We start from the raw sequence: 16,921 nt of genomic DNA on the forward strand, positions 1-16,921 counted from the left end.
TCTGCTGTTCCCTTTTTGTGTACAGTGAGCTGCAGCCCATCATTACAGTATAGTCTGTTGTTTTTTTCCATGTATTACACCTATAGTCCCCCATTATAATGAGGATTACAGTCCAGGGTTGCTTCACTCCTTACTCAGGAGTAAAGCAACCCTGTGGTGAGGAGCTGAGCCAAGGAGTGTGCCCAGCTATCATGTCCTGAAACCTTCTTGAAAGCACCAGGCTTTGAGCTACCTATTGACGTTCTCAGTATTTCGCAGTCTTTCCTTTCCCTTTCCACACTTCAGTAAAAGCTACAGTCTATACCAAAAGCTTTAACCCCTTTCCCTTATCTCCTGGAGAGCTCTCTGTGCTGCAAGTGTGGTATTATTGGCTGGGTCATTTGTTCCCAGGTGGATAACAACATCAGTATTAGAATCCTTAGTCTCTTCTCTGATTAGAGGCTGAAGTCAAAAAAATAGACAGCTAGAGACTCTTCTACTTAATAATAATCATATTTGAATGTTGACTTAGAAGTCTGGCCTAAATCCATATTCTAATTTTCTAAATTGGAAGGATGACATTAAAATTGTGTTCTGTCTCTGAACTTTATCCATCAGACAGAATTTATTGTTTCAAATACAAGCACCCTTCAGCACAAGGAAAATTATTCAAGTACAGAATCTGTCTTTGAAATGCGCGATTCCCAGCAGACACATCATCTGACATAAAGGCATCATTTATGGTTTCCAAGGAAAAGACAGCAGCAGATGAACTGCTTCAGTTATTTTAAATAATTTAATACTTATAAAGGCACATAGAAGATTGGCAGGTTCAGCTGCTTTAAGGTGCCAATCTTTAATACATAATTTAATCGTAATTCAATCATAAGTTATAACAGAAAAAGTTATGCTTTTCCTCACATTTCTTTCATATCTATGTTCTGAAAAATGTTTATAGTTTATAAAAGATCCACCACAGACTTAAGATCAAAGTAAGTTTGGGTACTGACATGCAGCTCATTTTGAAACTTGTGCTAGTACAACTCTAAGGAACCAAGATATGATTACAAGTCACTTAAAAATGACTTCACGAGAAGGGTGAGCCTGGTGGCTCTGTGACAGCACTGAGCACTGCCATGTGGGGGGCCTGAGTTCAGTCCTGAGGTTAGGCTGTCTGTTCCCTGGTTGGCCATCGGAGGGGGATGTTGCAGATGCAATGTCCCCAGACCTTGGGGGGACAGAGTCCCAGTCCTGCGCAATGGTTACACTTAACTGGATTTAAGGCTTACACCGAAAGGTTGCAAAGTATGTGGCTCATATATGAGCTCTGTTTTTAAGCAAACACAGCGAAGGCGACGAATGACATTAATTCAACACCAAGGTGTATTAGACTTTATTTGATAGGCACAATCAAGACTCTACACGAATCTTGTTTCGGTCATAGGGCCTTCCTCAGGACTCTCTGTGAAACCACCAAAGTCTTAGTGCAATTTTTCTAGAAAAAAGGTGCCGGTACTCAAATGCCAGGCCACCCTTCAGGGGTGGGGGATCACTGAGGGACTCACCCCACAATAGCCAGGCCCCCTGCAACCAGTCACAGAACCAATGACAAGGCAGAATTGGTGTGTCGAGCCTGAGCTCTTTCATTAAAACTTGTGGTCCATGGGTCAATTTTAGCAGACACTGGAAAAGGTGCCAGTACTCAGTACCCCCGAGTACCGCCTCAAAAAAAGCCCTGGTCTTACTGCATGACAGCGGTACTGTATTCAGAGCGATAGCATCAGAATAAAGCAAACATCATGTGATATTTCCAAAAAAACAATAGTGTAAAATGCCAGACAATAAAAAAAACTAACAATCCAGTCAAAAAACTGAAGCACTGTTGCATCACTAAGAGTCAACAATGCCATTTTGAATCCAGCACCAGCAAGCGCAAGAGCAATTGGGGAATGATCATGTTAGGTAGGCCCAGGGAGCCTCTGAGGGAAGGGGTGGAGGGGGAGGGTGCTATACTTCAAGAAGGTTTGCAGCCCAGTGCTTCCAACTTGGTAAAATAACAACTGTTTATAAGGTTTGTCATTTCCATAGTAAGCTAAGGTACAAAAGCCTGATTTTTATCACACTTTAATAACTACCACCCTAGTATCAAGAAGTTATGAAATTACTCCTGAATTTTTTCATTTAGTTTCTATTCAGGATCAGTTAAAATTGAAGCTAGTTTGGTTCAGAGCAATGATGGTGCAATCATTGATTTGGCACCCTGCACCCATGAACCAACCCATTCTGTTTTGGTTCAGATGAGGACCAAGCAGAAAAAAAACAGCACAAAGGGCCTTTAAAAACAAAAGGGAACACAGTTCTTTCATTAAAATATCCTTTAATAATAGACTTTGATTGAAGAGAGACCCGACTGCACATATTAGAATTTACATGCACTGAGTTGTAGAATACGCCTAGAACGTTGTGCACGTACATTCTAATTAAAGCTAATTAGTGCCGCTAATTGGTTAAGTACCAATTAGCGGCGCTGATTGGTTTGTTAATCAATTAAGTTGTTTGAGCAATTTGGTCATACGCACAAGTTAAGGTGCCATATACAGAGAATTTGGGGGTACGTGCAAATAGCACACACTCTTCTCAGTGAAAGATATCCATTTGAAATGACTGCTCATTTCTAAATTTTACAACAAGCCAGCTAACTTGTATGCAAGATATGTACATAAGTTAAAAGAATCTTTCAAGGAATTATTAGGAAAGGGATGGTGAATAAGACCGAAAATTCTATAATGCCTTTGTACCGCTCCATGGTGCATCCACACCTTGAGTATCGCATTCAGTTCTGGTTGCCGTATCTCAAACAAAGATATAGCAGAATTAGAAAATAAGAAGAGTGACCAAAATGACAAAGGGGATGGAACTCCATGAGGAAAGGCTAAAACGGTTAGGGCTCTTCAGCTCGGAAAAGAGATGGATGATAGGAGATATGATTGAAGTCTACAAAATCCTGAGTGGTGTAGAACGAGTAGAAGTAAATTGAATTTTTACTTGTTCCAAAAGTACAAAGACTAGGGAACACTCGAGGAAGTTACATGAAAATACTTTTAAAACAAATAGGAGGAAATATTTTTTCACTGAACGAATAGTTAAGCTCTGGTACTCTCTGCCGGAGGATTTAACAGTGGTTAGCGTATCTGGGTTTTAAAAAGGTTTGGCCAAATTCCTGGAGGAAAAGTCCATAGTCTGCTATTGAGATAGACATGGGAAGCAACTGCTTGCCCTGGGATTTGTAGTGTGGAGTGTTGGCACAATTTGGGTTTCTGCCAGGTACTTGTGACCTGGCTTGGCCACTGTTTGGAAAACAGGATACTGGGCTAGATGGACCATTGGTCTGACCCAATATGGCTACTCTTATGTTCTTATGTAAGTTCACACTCCACCTCTGGGGACACCTCCAACTCTAAGTTGGGCAAACATATATACAGAAGCAGGGGCGTAGCCAGACAGCAGATTTTGGGTGGGCCTAGGCAAGAAGTGGGTGGGCACCAAATGTTCTCTTTCCCACCCCACATCAAAAAATATCTCAGCTGGTTGAAAAATGCTTCTTTCCAGTCTCCACCTTGGTAGTCTGCAGCAGGCATGCATTGAAAACTGAGCATGCGAAGGTGCCAGTATTGTGGAGAGCAGCATTTTCATTACCATGTGCTACTGTTGGATGGGCCTGAGCCCTAAGTGGGTGGGCCCTGGCCCACCCAGGCCCACCTGTGGCTACGCCACTGTATAGAAGGTGTGTATGTAGGAGTTTAAGTGCATATATCCTGGGCAATTTTAGCAAAAACTACTTTTGTCATATATACAGAAAGGCTCTTAAAATTAACACAAATATAATCACATATTATAAAAATCCATCATTTAAAAAATTCTGCAAAATTATATCAGCTCAGAGTCCTCCACCTCAGTGTCTCTGGCATCACTTATCCTCGAATTTGTCATAATTTTAAATAGTTCCGTTACTTTATGTTCTACCCTACTAATAGTTTTTGGCATAGAAGTTTTCTTGGCTGTACATATAGCTACCCTATAAACTATCTATTTTGCTTTACATTCCAGTTTAAGGGAATCATCTTGCAATGTCAACCATTTCCTTTCATACTTGCAAGCTTTTGTGTTTCAAGTTCTTCAAGGACTCCAAATAACAGTGGGACAACTTTACAGAGGGTAGACTCATAGGCCAATCATTAAAATTTTAATTAAATAATAATTATCAGCCCAAGAAAGTAGAATTCATACAAGGTCCTCAATTTTTCATTCTGAATAGCAGAGACGAAAGTTTTAGCACAGACAGAGTGGTAAATTGGTTACTTTAATCATATTGTCATTTTACTCTTTGCATATCTTGTAATATATTAATTATTTCTTTATTTCTAATTCTCATGAATTCCATCTACCTTAATCGAAATAATACTTTGTTCTTCTTATTTCGCTAATGGCGACTGTCATGGCGGCATAATGTAAGCCACATTGAGCCTGCAAAGAGGTGGGAAAATGTGGGATACAAATGCAGCAAATAAATAAATAAATAAATAAACCATGGAGTTTGCAGGCATGGTGACCAGATGCTGACTTGCAAATTGTTCTTGTGTCTCTAAGAACAAAATAAGAGGGGTGTGTACGACTATAAAAAGATTTGCTCCTGCCTGTCTACACAAAGTTTACCCAATGTTTGTGCATTTTTTCATGTTTGACCTATTTGATCCTTTTAGAGACACACAGTAAGTGCGGAAGAACTTAAAAATGTATACAAACAATTATATGTGCATTACTTCTTAGTGCTTTTTTTCTAGATAAAAAGATGCCAGTAACCATACAGAGCCAATGTTGGAGGGGGTGGGGGGTGACTCTGCATGGCTCCACCCCTACAGTAGCCACACCCCCATCACTCGCCATGCAATATGTAAAAAGGTAGCATTACAAATATTCCCAAAAGTACCAGCACATGATTTATTGAGAAAACAGAACATGATTTTCTGCACAGAGCCTACATATCAGCAGAATACCCCCATCTTGGTCACACATACACAGAACCAGCTTACACCGGAAGTAAAATCACAAGAGTGCCACTTGTTACTACAGTTCAGCAAGGAGTGCAGCTGGGATCAAATTAATGCTACAAAAAGCAAATTTATTTGATAGATCAGGGTCATTCGGGGAAAGGTTGAGTCAGTTCTGGTTTTGCATTTATTGCATGCAGTGGGAGTAAAACCAGGATTGGTTCAGATTGCCCCTGATCACCTGGAATTCTCTGGTACTCATAAGCTTTTCTGGAGTATCTACAGCTGAAAGCAAACAAATTGTTAAGGGCTGTAGGGTTCCTTGCTGGATAAGTAGTTTTGAAAATCAACCTGTAAATATATGAAAGAATACCATCTGACTGTGCATGAATTTACTGGTAGATATATTTTGAATAAATAAAAAACAATTTCCTTCTAGTTCAGTTCACCCGTGAGACGGTTGCCCTTTTCGGCACCGTGTAATAAATTTGAAAAGTTTGGACGCAAGCAGTTATTTCCAGCTGACAAGTGCAGGGCTCATTGCCTTTTGGGGGTTATAAATGTCTTCTCTAATAAGGTCAATGATGCTACAACAAGACAGAGGCCTAACATTGCAAGGAAAAAACCACAGTTATCCACTGAAATCTGACCAGTTTGCATATCACCGAGAAACCTTCTAGTTAATTAAGAGTTGAAAACATCTTGCAATTATGCTTTCTCAAATAGCAGGACATCCCATAAAAGCCATTACTTTGATATATTCTATTATTTGTATTCATAGCTAGAACATATTAAGACGATGCAATTACTTGGCTCTATATGTAAGCATGTTTTGCCTATTATGTTAGCTTTGGTTACACCCAGATTAATCATCATTATACTAAACATGAATAATAAAAACATTATATAGATAAAGGGAATTTTGCTTGACCTAACCCAAAGACCCAGAAACACTCATCAAATTTAGGCATGTGGATTTTGCAAGTTTTAATAGCAACACGTGGCTCGTAGCACATCATGTACACATTTCTCAGCAAACAGTCATTTTTCGATATGCAGCTACTCACTTGAGTAACAGCCAAAAGCTTTTGAGAATAACAAGCTAGGATGCAACAGCATATTTTTAAGGATGCAGCCTAGGCTAAGTAATGTATAAAGTAAGAAAAAAAAAAAAAGAACAAAAGAAAGTGGAATTTAGGGATGCAATTATTAAGTTGGGCTATTGTTAAGACATGCTATTTTACCACAAACTCGTGCTGTTTTAGCATACGTCCCATCTTATTGCAATGAGACCTAGGCCCTTGTTTACAAAGCTGAGCTAGCAGCTGGCGGTGCTTTACTGCTGACACAGCCCATTTACTTTGAATGGGCTGTGTTCAGTGGCGATCCTATCGCTGCTGCGCACCACCACCCCCCCCCCCCCCCCCCCGGGTGCAGCGGCGTCTGATCCCCCGGGGTGCAACACGACACACACACACCCGGCGCATCAAGTCCTCCCCCGGTGCAATGACACCCCCCTCCCCGGTGCATCAAGCCCCCCCCCCCGGGTGCATTCTTGGTTGCTGGAGGGTGCAGAGAGCAGCCGCGCACCTGTCGCCTCCACTGGCTCCCTGCTCCCTCTGCCCCGGAACAGGAAGTAACCTGTTCCGGGGCAGAGGGAGCAGGGAACCAGCAGAGCCAACGGGCACCCTCCAGCAGCGTGCACCCGGGGCGGACCACCCCCACCGCCCTTGCTACGCCACTGGCTGTGTTGGTAATGCCGCATGGCTTTGAAAACAGAGAGGCTAGTTACTATTAACTGGACTTATCAGTAAAATAACAGGTGATCACTTCATCGGCATAAAAAGACCTCTTATAAAAAGCTGTTTAAGCTGTATGCTATGCAACTATTACTGGTAAGTGACTTATCAGTGTGTTCAACAAATAACTGTGTGGTGATCACCTGTTAAATCCTATCACGGTACTGAAGCGAAGGTGGGGTTCTGAGGCTTTTTCCTCACTATTGCTGTCATACTCTATGCAAGTTTTGCTGTTGTTTTCAGTTTATATATTGAAATTTGTCAGTCTTTCAGGAAAGTTTGTTGAATAATTATATATGAGCTGTTTAAACATGTAAATGCCACCTAACCTTTCTAAAAAGACCTCCTAAATTTTGTAATTTGGGACCTTGAGCTTCATTAACTAATGTTTGCCAATGTGTATTAATGAACACTAATGCGTGTTATTTAATGCAAACCCCATTATTCTCTTTAGGGTCTATTTACAACGGGGTCCTTTTACTACAGGGCATTAAGGGCCAGATTCTATATATGGCACCCAAAAAAATCCGCACAGAAAACATTTTCCACTAAGCATATTCTATAAGTGGCACCAAGATTTAGGTGTGGTTTATAGAATACACTTGGTCGATAGCCCAGCGCCTAAAACTACACACCTCTATTTACACCAATGAAAATGTGGTGTAAATCCCGGCATGTAGATTTAGGCACAAAGGGCCATATTATAGAACTCTGTGTGTAAATTTCAGAACACCCAAGAAATGCTCATTTCCCCACCTGCGTGTGTTAGAAGTTAGGCGCACTGTGTTACAGAATACACTTAGCAAGTTGTGTGCATAAATTCTAATAATTGCCAATTAGTGCTCATTATTGCTTGTTAAGTGCTGTTATCAACACTGATTAGCTTCTTAATTTACATGTATTTTTATAGAATACGCTTGGATTTTGGCGTGGATCTCTAAGCATGCTATATAGAATCCAGGGGTAAGTCCTTAATGCGTGGTTGGCACATGAGAACAGTCTACCATAGAAGTTAAAGAGTTTTGCAGTGTTTTGCCTGTTAGTACATGCTAGCCAGCCTGTAATATGAATTTTTAATCATATTTTTGGTGGTGCCATGTTATGCTAACTGGATAACAGAGAGTTAATGCAGGAGCACACAGCATCTCTTAAATAGGAAGCAGTAAGTGCTCTCATATTAAATGTTTGCAGGTGATGGAAACATTTGTGCATGATCTGCAAATTAAAAAAAAAGTCCTACAAAAAGTGGGGCATTAAATCTGGATTTAGCGTGTGGGAAAGTCCCAAGTTAAAATGCTTTAAACCCAGATTTTACTGCACTGTAGTAAAATGGTCCTTATGTGCATAACTCATATTAATGTGTGTTAAGGTATGTTAGTAAACGAGGCCCGTGATTTGTTCAGTTTATGAAAAAAAACTCTTTTCCCAGAGAAGACGATCAGCCTCTATTGTACTCCTTTGAAGTATGTGTATACGCCTTCATTATCAGTTTAAACCTCTTTCACCCATACATTTCTGGATTTTTGCAAAGATGAAAACTAGTTTTAAACTGATTCTCACCAAACTTTTGTGTTTCTGAAACTCCCAATGTATTTATTTATTATTACATTTATATCCCACATTTTCCCACTGATAGCAGGCTCAAAGTGGCTTACATAAATCTGTAGTAAGGCTACAGTGCAAGAAGAACAATTTTACAAATTGAGAATAAGATATAAAAATAATTAAGCAGCAAAAAGGCAAGAGATAACAACAGGTAATTGTTGTCCTTGGGTCTTAATTTATAGTTAATTCAAGTTAAGTTAAACCTGGGGAGTAAGCCTTCTTAAACAATACTGATTTCAATAATTTTCGGAAGTTTAGGTAGTTCTATGTAGATTTTCCTGATTTGGGAAGGGCATTCCATAATGGAGTGCCAATGTATGTAAAGTTGGAGGCATAAATTGATTTGTATTTAAGGCCATTACAGTCTGGGTAGTGTAAGTTCAGATATGATCTTGAGGTAGTGGATCTGTTTCTGGGTGGTAAGCTAATTAACTCAAGCATATATTGTGGGACTTCACCGAAGATTATCCTGTGGATTAGTGTGCATATTTTAAAGGCTACTTGTTCTCTAATGGGGAGCCAGTGCAGAATTTCTCGAAGTGGAGGCCCAACTCTTAACTTATATTTAGCGTTTTTAGTCTACTTACCCCTCACAGAGCTCAAGGTAGTTTGCAACACTCAATATAAAATACAATGGTGCTTTTTAGAAGTGTCATTCCCATTTTAGACGTGCATAAACTGGCACATAAACATTTATCTACATAATCAGCTCAGAGCATGGAGTTATCAAATCAGGCTATTGTTAAGATGTGTTATTACCACAGGGCCCATTTTATACAATGAGATCTAATTACTAATAACTGGGATTTACAGTAAAATAACATGTCTTAACGGTAGCCCAGGCCGATAACTTTCCCCCTTTGATTCCAATTTTATGAAATTAGGATATACATGTCTAAAAATGAAGAACGGGATAGGAGGTAGTGTTCTATTGTGGATTAAAAACTGGTTAAAAGATAGAAAACAGAGATTTCGGTTAAATGGTCAGTATTCTTAATGGAGAAGGGTAGTTAGTGGGGTTCCCTAGGGGTCTGTGCTGGGACCGCTGCTTTTTAACATATTTATAAATGACCTAGAGATGGGAGTAACTAGTGAGGTAATTAAATTTGCTGATGACACAAAGTTATTCAAAGTCGTTAAATCGCGGGAAGATTGTAAAAAATTACAAGTGGACCTAACGAGACTGGGAGACTGGGCGTCTAAATGGCAGATGACGTTTAATGTGAGCAAGTGCAAATTGATGCATGTGGGAATGAGGAACCCGAATTATAGCTATGTCATGCAAGGTTCTATGCTAGGAGTCACAGACAAAGAAAGTGATCTAGGTGTCGTCGTTGATGATACATTGAAACCTTCTGCTCAGTGTGCTGCTGGGGCTAAGAAAGCAAATAGAATGTTAGGTATTATTAGGAAAGGAATGGAAAACAAAAATGGGGATGTTATAATGCCTTTGTATCGCTCCATGGTGTGTCCACACCTCGAATATTGAGTTCAATTCTGGTTGCCCCATCTCAAAAAAGATATAGTGGAATTAGAAAAGGTGCAGCGAAGGGGGACGAAAATGATAAAGGGGATGGGACGACTTCCCTATGAGGAAAGGCTAAAGCGGCTAGGGCCCTTCAGCTTGGAGAAAAGGCGGCTGAGGGGAGATATGATAGAGGTCTATAAAATAATGAGTGGAGTTGAACGGGTAGATGTGACGCGTCTGTTTACGCTTTCCAAAAATACTAGGACTAGGGGGCATGTGATAAAGCTAAAATGTAGTAAATTTAAAACAAATCGGACAAAATATTTCTTCACTCAACGTGTAATTAAACTCTGGAATTCATTGCCAGAGAATGTGGTAAAGGCGGTTAGCTTAGTGGAGTTTAAAAAGGGTTTGGATGGCTTCCTAAAGGAAAAGACCATAGACCATTATTAAATGGACTTGGGGAAAATCCACTATTTCTGGGATAAGCAGTATAAAATGTTTTGTACTTTTTTGGGATCTTACCAGGTTTTTGTGACCTGGATTGGCCACTGTTAGAAACAGGATGCTGGGATTGATGGACCTTTGGTATTTCCCAGTATGGTGGCCTGGGCATCTTTCAGACAGAACTATGGTGGGCCTAAAAATGAACATTCAATCCTTATTTTAGAAGGGGAATGAATGTCTATATCCTAACAGATTGACACCAGGATTTGCACTTGCCATCAGGAGATCTAGGTTTCAGAAAAGTGGTCCAATTAAAAGGGATTAGGGGAGTTCACTCCTTTAATCCCCCAGTGGCTTATGGCACCCCTCCCCCTTCCCAGAAAGCAAAACTGGCGAGGGATATAGGTCTCTGAGACAGCTTCAGGAAATATAAACATTTATGTTTCAAAAATGGCTACTAAGATAAACAGTTTTTTTTAGGCATATAATTATTTATGCTGTTATTCCAAAACATTATATGTCCATTTTGGCCTGTTGATATTTTAGACGTTTAGTTTTTCTAAAATGAATGTTCATGCCAAACATAACAAACACATAAATATCCATTTCACCATGCATTTCAAAACAGACTCTGTATTGGCAGAGCTTGTTCTCAAATACTAGAAGAATTTGAGATGCCCTGACCTAGATGTTTCAATTCTGGTTTCAACATTCTTTCTTTAATGCTGCTTGATATCAGTAAAGTCCAATTGTACACTTGTAGATAGAAAGCAACAATCAAATACCACTTACCTGTCTGTTTAGAAAAGAAGAAGAAATAAATGCAGCAGGTCAAATGGCAGCTCTATGGTGTTATCTTTCAGCTGCAGATGGCTCTTAGGAAATTTGGGCCGTGCAGTACCCAGAATCCCGTGAGGATTGCTGAAAAGCTGGTGGTACTGGCACATGCAGCTGAAAGTGACAGAGATACACTCAAGCCGGCCTAGACTCAACAGGAGTGAGAGAGACTGGTAGAAAAGTACAGAAAAGGGACTGTGAATGATGGGGAAACTGAACAATAGGGCTGGGCAAAAAAAACATACAAGGCAGATACCAAAACCAGGATAAATGCATAGGGGTACATTTTCAATGGGGTTTAAGAGGGCAGAAGAAGTTTCTGCCTGTTTAAAAACCACTCAACCGGCCATCCCAGGATATTCGGCAGTACTTAACTGCACAGTGCTGCTGAATATCTTCTCTGTCCACTGTGGAACTGTGCAGTTAGTGCTGGAATGGCCCTTGGGTGGACTTGGAGGAGAGCTGGTAGTTTTTTGAGCAAAGTCTGTATTCAGTTCTGGTGTCCACATAGCTAACCAGGCAGATAGGACTGCCTTTTGTATGGCCTATCTTAGTCTGTTTAGTTATGAATATTAGTTGGTACCGTATAACATCTGTGTCAGTGACTGGCCTAGATATTCAATGCTGATGCCCAGACATGGCCCTGGCATTGATATCTGAGTTCGATTCAGCCCACAGCGATTAACAGCTTTAAAACCACTGAGTTCTGTGGGCTGAATATCAGGGGGATAAATATTATAATTACAGGCATTCATAAATATCTCTCCTTAGCTTCCGAACCCATTCCTTAATCTCCATATTCTGCCACCTATTCTTTGAAAAATCGTATTTAAAAACATTTTAAATCCAATTTTACAAATTAACAAGCAGCAATACTTGTACAGAAATCAGGGTAGATAATAAAAGAGCAAAAAGAGAACAAAATGGCCGCACACCACAAAAATTAAGGAGAAAATACTCTGATCCCCCAAATCCAAGCAACCTTCAAGAGCAGCTTGTATCACTTGCGACAACTATGCTGCCTGTCTCCTTACATTGAGAAGGCAAGCCTTGTCTCAGTTGTGCATGCCATGATAACATCAAGACTGGATTATTGTAACGCACTGTACATTGGTCTGACTACAAAGGGTTTGCACCAGCTCCAAATGATTCAGAATGCTGCAGCAAGACTAATAAAAGGTTGTAAAGGACGTGACCACATCACACCATTTTTGCATAAACTTCACTGGCTACCAGTACAATACAGAACCAAATTTAAAACTCTCTGTTTGACCTTCAAGGCCCTTAAAGAAAATGGTCCAGAGTTCTTGAAGAACAGGATCTCCCTCTACACACCTTCAAGGTTACTAAGGTCTTCCCAAGGAATTTTTCTAACCATACCCTCTCCAAAGGACATCACACGATGTGATACCCGCAAGCGAGCCTTCTCCGGAATAGCCCTCACACTCTAGAATGCACTCCCTGAAAGGCTTCGCTTAGCACAAGACTATCTCTACTTCAGGAAGTAGGTAAAAGCTTGGATCTTCAACCACGCCTTTAACGGAAGAAGTAAATGACACTGGCTGCGCATATTATAGTAGGACATGTTTATCCACTCCTACCCTAGCCAAAATAATGATCAAGCACCTTTCAGACCTCATTTGCAACTCTCTTTAACTAGTCCCTTATTTTCTTATTCCTCTTACTCTATCTTATCTATCTGTATGTTCCATCTTTGCTTACACCCTATGCTGTCTATTAAAATGTTTTATTGTGTATTGTGTTGGCATTGTAATGTAGCATACTATGCCATACTTAGTATTGTTGTTTGAATATTTTTTACTGCTGTAATTGTCTATTGCTTATGTTTAACTTATTCTTGCTGTACACCGCTTAGAGTGAAGGTGGTAAATAAATCCTAATAAATTAAATAAGAGAACAAGACTAAAAAGTAAAGTCTAGGCACAAACTTAAATTGTCCTAACTCCAAGAAATCCCCTATCAGACAATATGACTATCCCTACCCAGGGCCGTGCCAAGGGTCTGTGGCGCCCCCCTGCAAGGGATCGGGTGGCGCTCCCCCCCCCGCAGAGGATCGGGTGCCGCCGCCCCCCCCCCCCCCGCAGACAAGCGGTTGGAGCGCACGCCCCCCCGTGAAGATGATCGCTGTCCTCTCTCCCCTGCCCTCCCGCTCCCATGTCCCAACTGCCCGCCCTCTTCTCCCCCCAACAAAATCTCTTTTAAATTTACCTCCGTCCAGCTGGCAGGGCTGCAAACGGCACAGCATCAGTGAAGGAGGCAGCGCTCCCGACGTCTCTACTTGTCTTCCCTTCGCTCAATGTCCCACCTTCTTCTGACGTCAAGGAAATGACATCAGAAGAAGGCAGGACATTGAGCGAAGGGAAGACTAGTAGAGACGTCGCGAGCGCCGCCTCCTTCACTGACGCTGCGCCGTTCACTGCCCTGCCAGCCGGACGGAGGTAAATTTAAAAGAGATTTTGTTGGGGGGAGAAGAGGGCGGGCAGTTGGGACATGGGAGCGGGAGGGCGAGGCAAGCATGGTGCGGCGGGGCGCCCCCCAGAGGACGGCGCCCCCCTGCCTCGCTTACCTTGCTTACCGCGTTGGCACGGCCCTGTCCCTACCAACCTGTAAGGGAAACCTATTGTAAAGAAAAGTTTTACATTGTCCTGGATCAAAGAAAACATAACATACATTTTAAAATTTCACCAAACACTTAGGGCTCATTTTACTACGGCGAACTAATGGATTTAGCTCACCTTAACGATTAGTGTATACTAAATACTAAGAAATATATCAAAATCTACACTTTCCTTGCATTAGAATGATACAAAAAATCAGTGTATTGTGCTGGATTTCTAATAAGGAGGAAAAAGAGCCTCACAGAGCTCCTGGACAATATGTCTGTCTACTGGAGCTAAAACGGATCTTAAATTGATCCTCTGTTCATCATTGGCTCTGAAAAACCCCCCCAAAAAAAGTTTTCTAATGTTTTAATCAACAGTGACAAAGATAATAGTTCCTTTCTATTGTTGCTTCACAAAATATTAGGACTAATTGTTGCTTCACAGAATATTAGAACAAAGTGTAAAATAAACACTTATCTATAGCGTGAGAAGACTTCAATCTTTCTTCCTATGGCGCTCCAAGCCAACGTGGCCAGCGTTTCGTAAAAAACTGCTTCAGGGCTTAGATAGCGCTCGTCTTCTAGAAAAGAAAAAAAATGAAAAAAACATTCTCATAATTCATCACTGTGGTAGCAAAACAATATCCAACTGATTTAATCAAACTTGCCCACTCACATGAAAGCCGCTGTAGCGGTAGTCTCCTGCATTCAGCATTGCGATTGCTTCAAAATGGCTCTGATCTATATTTAGTGACGTCAGACGCTATGCCATGAAGCAACCTATCACTAGATAGCAGTACTAAAAGATATTTAAAGGTGTACTGCCATTTATAACAGTTTTAAAAGAAATGGCACCATTCAACTTTTGAGTTGAATGGTGCCATTTCTTTTAAAACTGTTATAAATGGCAGTACACCTTTAAATATCTTTTAGTACTGCTATCTAGTGATAGGTTGCTTCATGGCATAGCGTCTGACGTCACTAAATATAGATCAGAGCCATTTTGAAGCAATCGCAATGCTGAATGCAGGAGACTACCGCTACAGCGGCTTTCATGTGAGTGGGCAAGTTTGATTAAATCAGTTGGATATTGTTTTGCTACCACAGTGATGAATTATGAGAATGTTTTTTTCATTTTTTTTCTTTTCTAGAAGACGAGCGCTATCTAAGCCCTGAAGCAGTTTTTTACGAAACGCTGGCCACGTTGGCTTGGAGCGCCATAGGAAGAAAGATTGAAGTCTTCTCACGCTATAGATAAGTGTTTATTTTACACTTTGTTCTAATATTCTGTGAAGCAACAATTAGTCCTAATATTTTGTGAAGCAACAATAGAAAGGAACTATTATCTTTGTCACTGTTGATTAAAACATTAGAAAACTTTTTTTGGGGGGTTTTTTCAGAGCCAATGATGAACAGAGGATCAATTTAAGATCCGTTTTAGCTCCAGTAGACAGACATATTGTCCAGGAGCTCTGTGAGGCTCTTTTTCCTCCTTATTAGAAATCCAGCACAATACACTGATTTTTTGTATCATTCTAATGCAAGGAAAGTGTAGATTTTGATATATTTTTTGTGATAAACTTTCCCTACCTTGTATACGTTGTTTAGTGGATACTAAATACTAAGACCATTTTATTCCTATGGGCTTTTAATATTTAGCATGTGCTAAGTCCATTAGTGCACCTTAATAAAAGGATCTCTTAGAAGGAAAATATAAGACAAATGTATCATAATAGTGCAAAACACATGTTCAGAGAGGTAGGAAAAGCATATACCTCTCCTAGAGCTCTCTGCACACATCAGGAAGATACATTATTTTTGACCCATAAAATTACTGTATGATTCCTGAAAAATTATTTCAGAACTAGATTGTTACCATTTTCTAAAACAAAGGGCACAAGTAGAATAGCTTGAGTCTAAACTAAGTCCAAAGAGGTCTCCACACATTCAGTGACATTTATATTGTCTGTGGTAACAGATTCCAAACTCTCAGTTGAAACAAGTTCCACAGGTTGTCTCTTTTTATTTGGCAAATAATAGACTTTATTAATTGGAAGAAGAGGGTCATTGGGAAGATTCTATTATCCGCTATAATCTATCCTAGAAGGTGCCTGAGGCTCCCCAGATCAGAAAAATAGCAGTAAACAAATGGCTCTTTATGAATAAACTGATATTGAAGAGTGGAAAAAACTAAGGGCCTCTTTTTGCAAGCCACGCTAGTGGTTCCTGTGTGGCAATGCTGTCAGGGCTCATTCAAAGTGAATGGGCTTTGTCGGCATTACCGCACCGGGAACTGCTAGCGAGGCTTGATAAAAGAGGCCCTAAAATTTTATGGGTAGACCATGAGTCAGTTCCAGCAATAGGTGCAGAGTTTGATTTTGTTTTGTGTCAAAATCTCAATTCTGAAATGTCTCACTTCTATTAGAAAAGTCATTTGAACACAAAACAAAATCATATTCTGCACCTATTGTTGGAACCCACTCATGGTCTATCAACAAAATCTTAGTTTTTTTCAATCTTCAATGTCAGTTCATTGATACAAAGCCAATTTCTTTTTACTGCTTGCAGTCACAGAGTCAAGTTCTCCGACATATGAATTCAAAGTATGAGGCAAACTGACATTTACCATGGGCTAGTGATGCGTCATGATGGAGGTAAGCTACTTTCCTTCTCCTGCTATCTCCCTGATCTAGGGAGATCAAGGCACCTTCAAGGGAGGATTTTGGCACTTTCAAGGGGTGCAGATGATGGAATCTTAATTTAGAAGGTGGTGGTGGTGGAGCTCTATCATCTTCAGCACCTTGGATAGCATGTAGCTCAAGTTCAATTTATTTTGATATACTGCACCATAGACAGTCCTTCTGAGCAGTTCACAATAGCATAATTCTAATTGCCCAAGAAAGGAAAATAACTACAATAAATTTAGTACAGAAAAGAAGAGAGAAAGAAGGAGATCATATCCTGCAGACCTAATCCAGAGCATCCGCACCACCCAGATTCCAGCGGTGTCACAGAAAACTAGGCAGATTCTGACCTGAAGGGCATGTCTAAACAAAAAGGTTTTCAGTCCAGTTGTAAAATCGTTGACAGCATATTCTAATTGAGGGTGTAAAGG

At 40.4% G+C, this 16,921-nt stretch overlaps 1 protein-coding gene across 2 annotated transcripts in view; it reads right to left on the reverse strand.

The window, feature by feature from the left end:
• Window positions 1-16,921, reverse strand: part of SCARA5 (scavenger receptor class A member 5) — a 377,960-nt gene that overhangs the window by 231,746 nt on the left and 129,293 nt on the right. The gene's annotated exons all lie outside the window — the stretch shown is intronic.

Source organism: Microcaecilia unicolor, chromosome 3 (genome assembly GCF_901765095.1).
Source record: "Microcaecilia unicolor chromosome 3, aMicUni1.1, whole genome shotgun sequence".
NCBI lineage: Eukaryota > Metazoa > Chordata > Amphibia > Gymnophiona > Siphonopidae > Microcaecilia > Microcaecilia unicolor.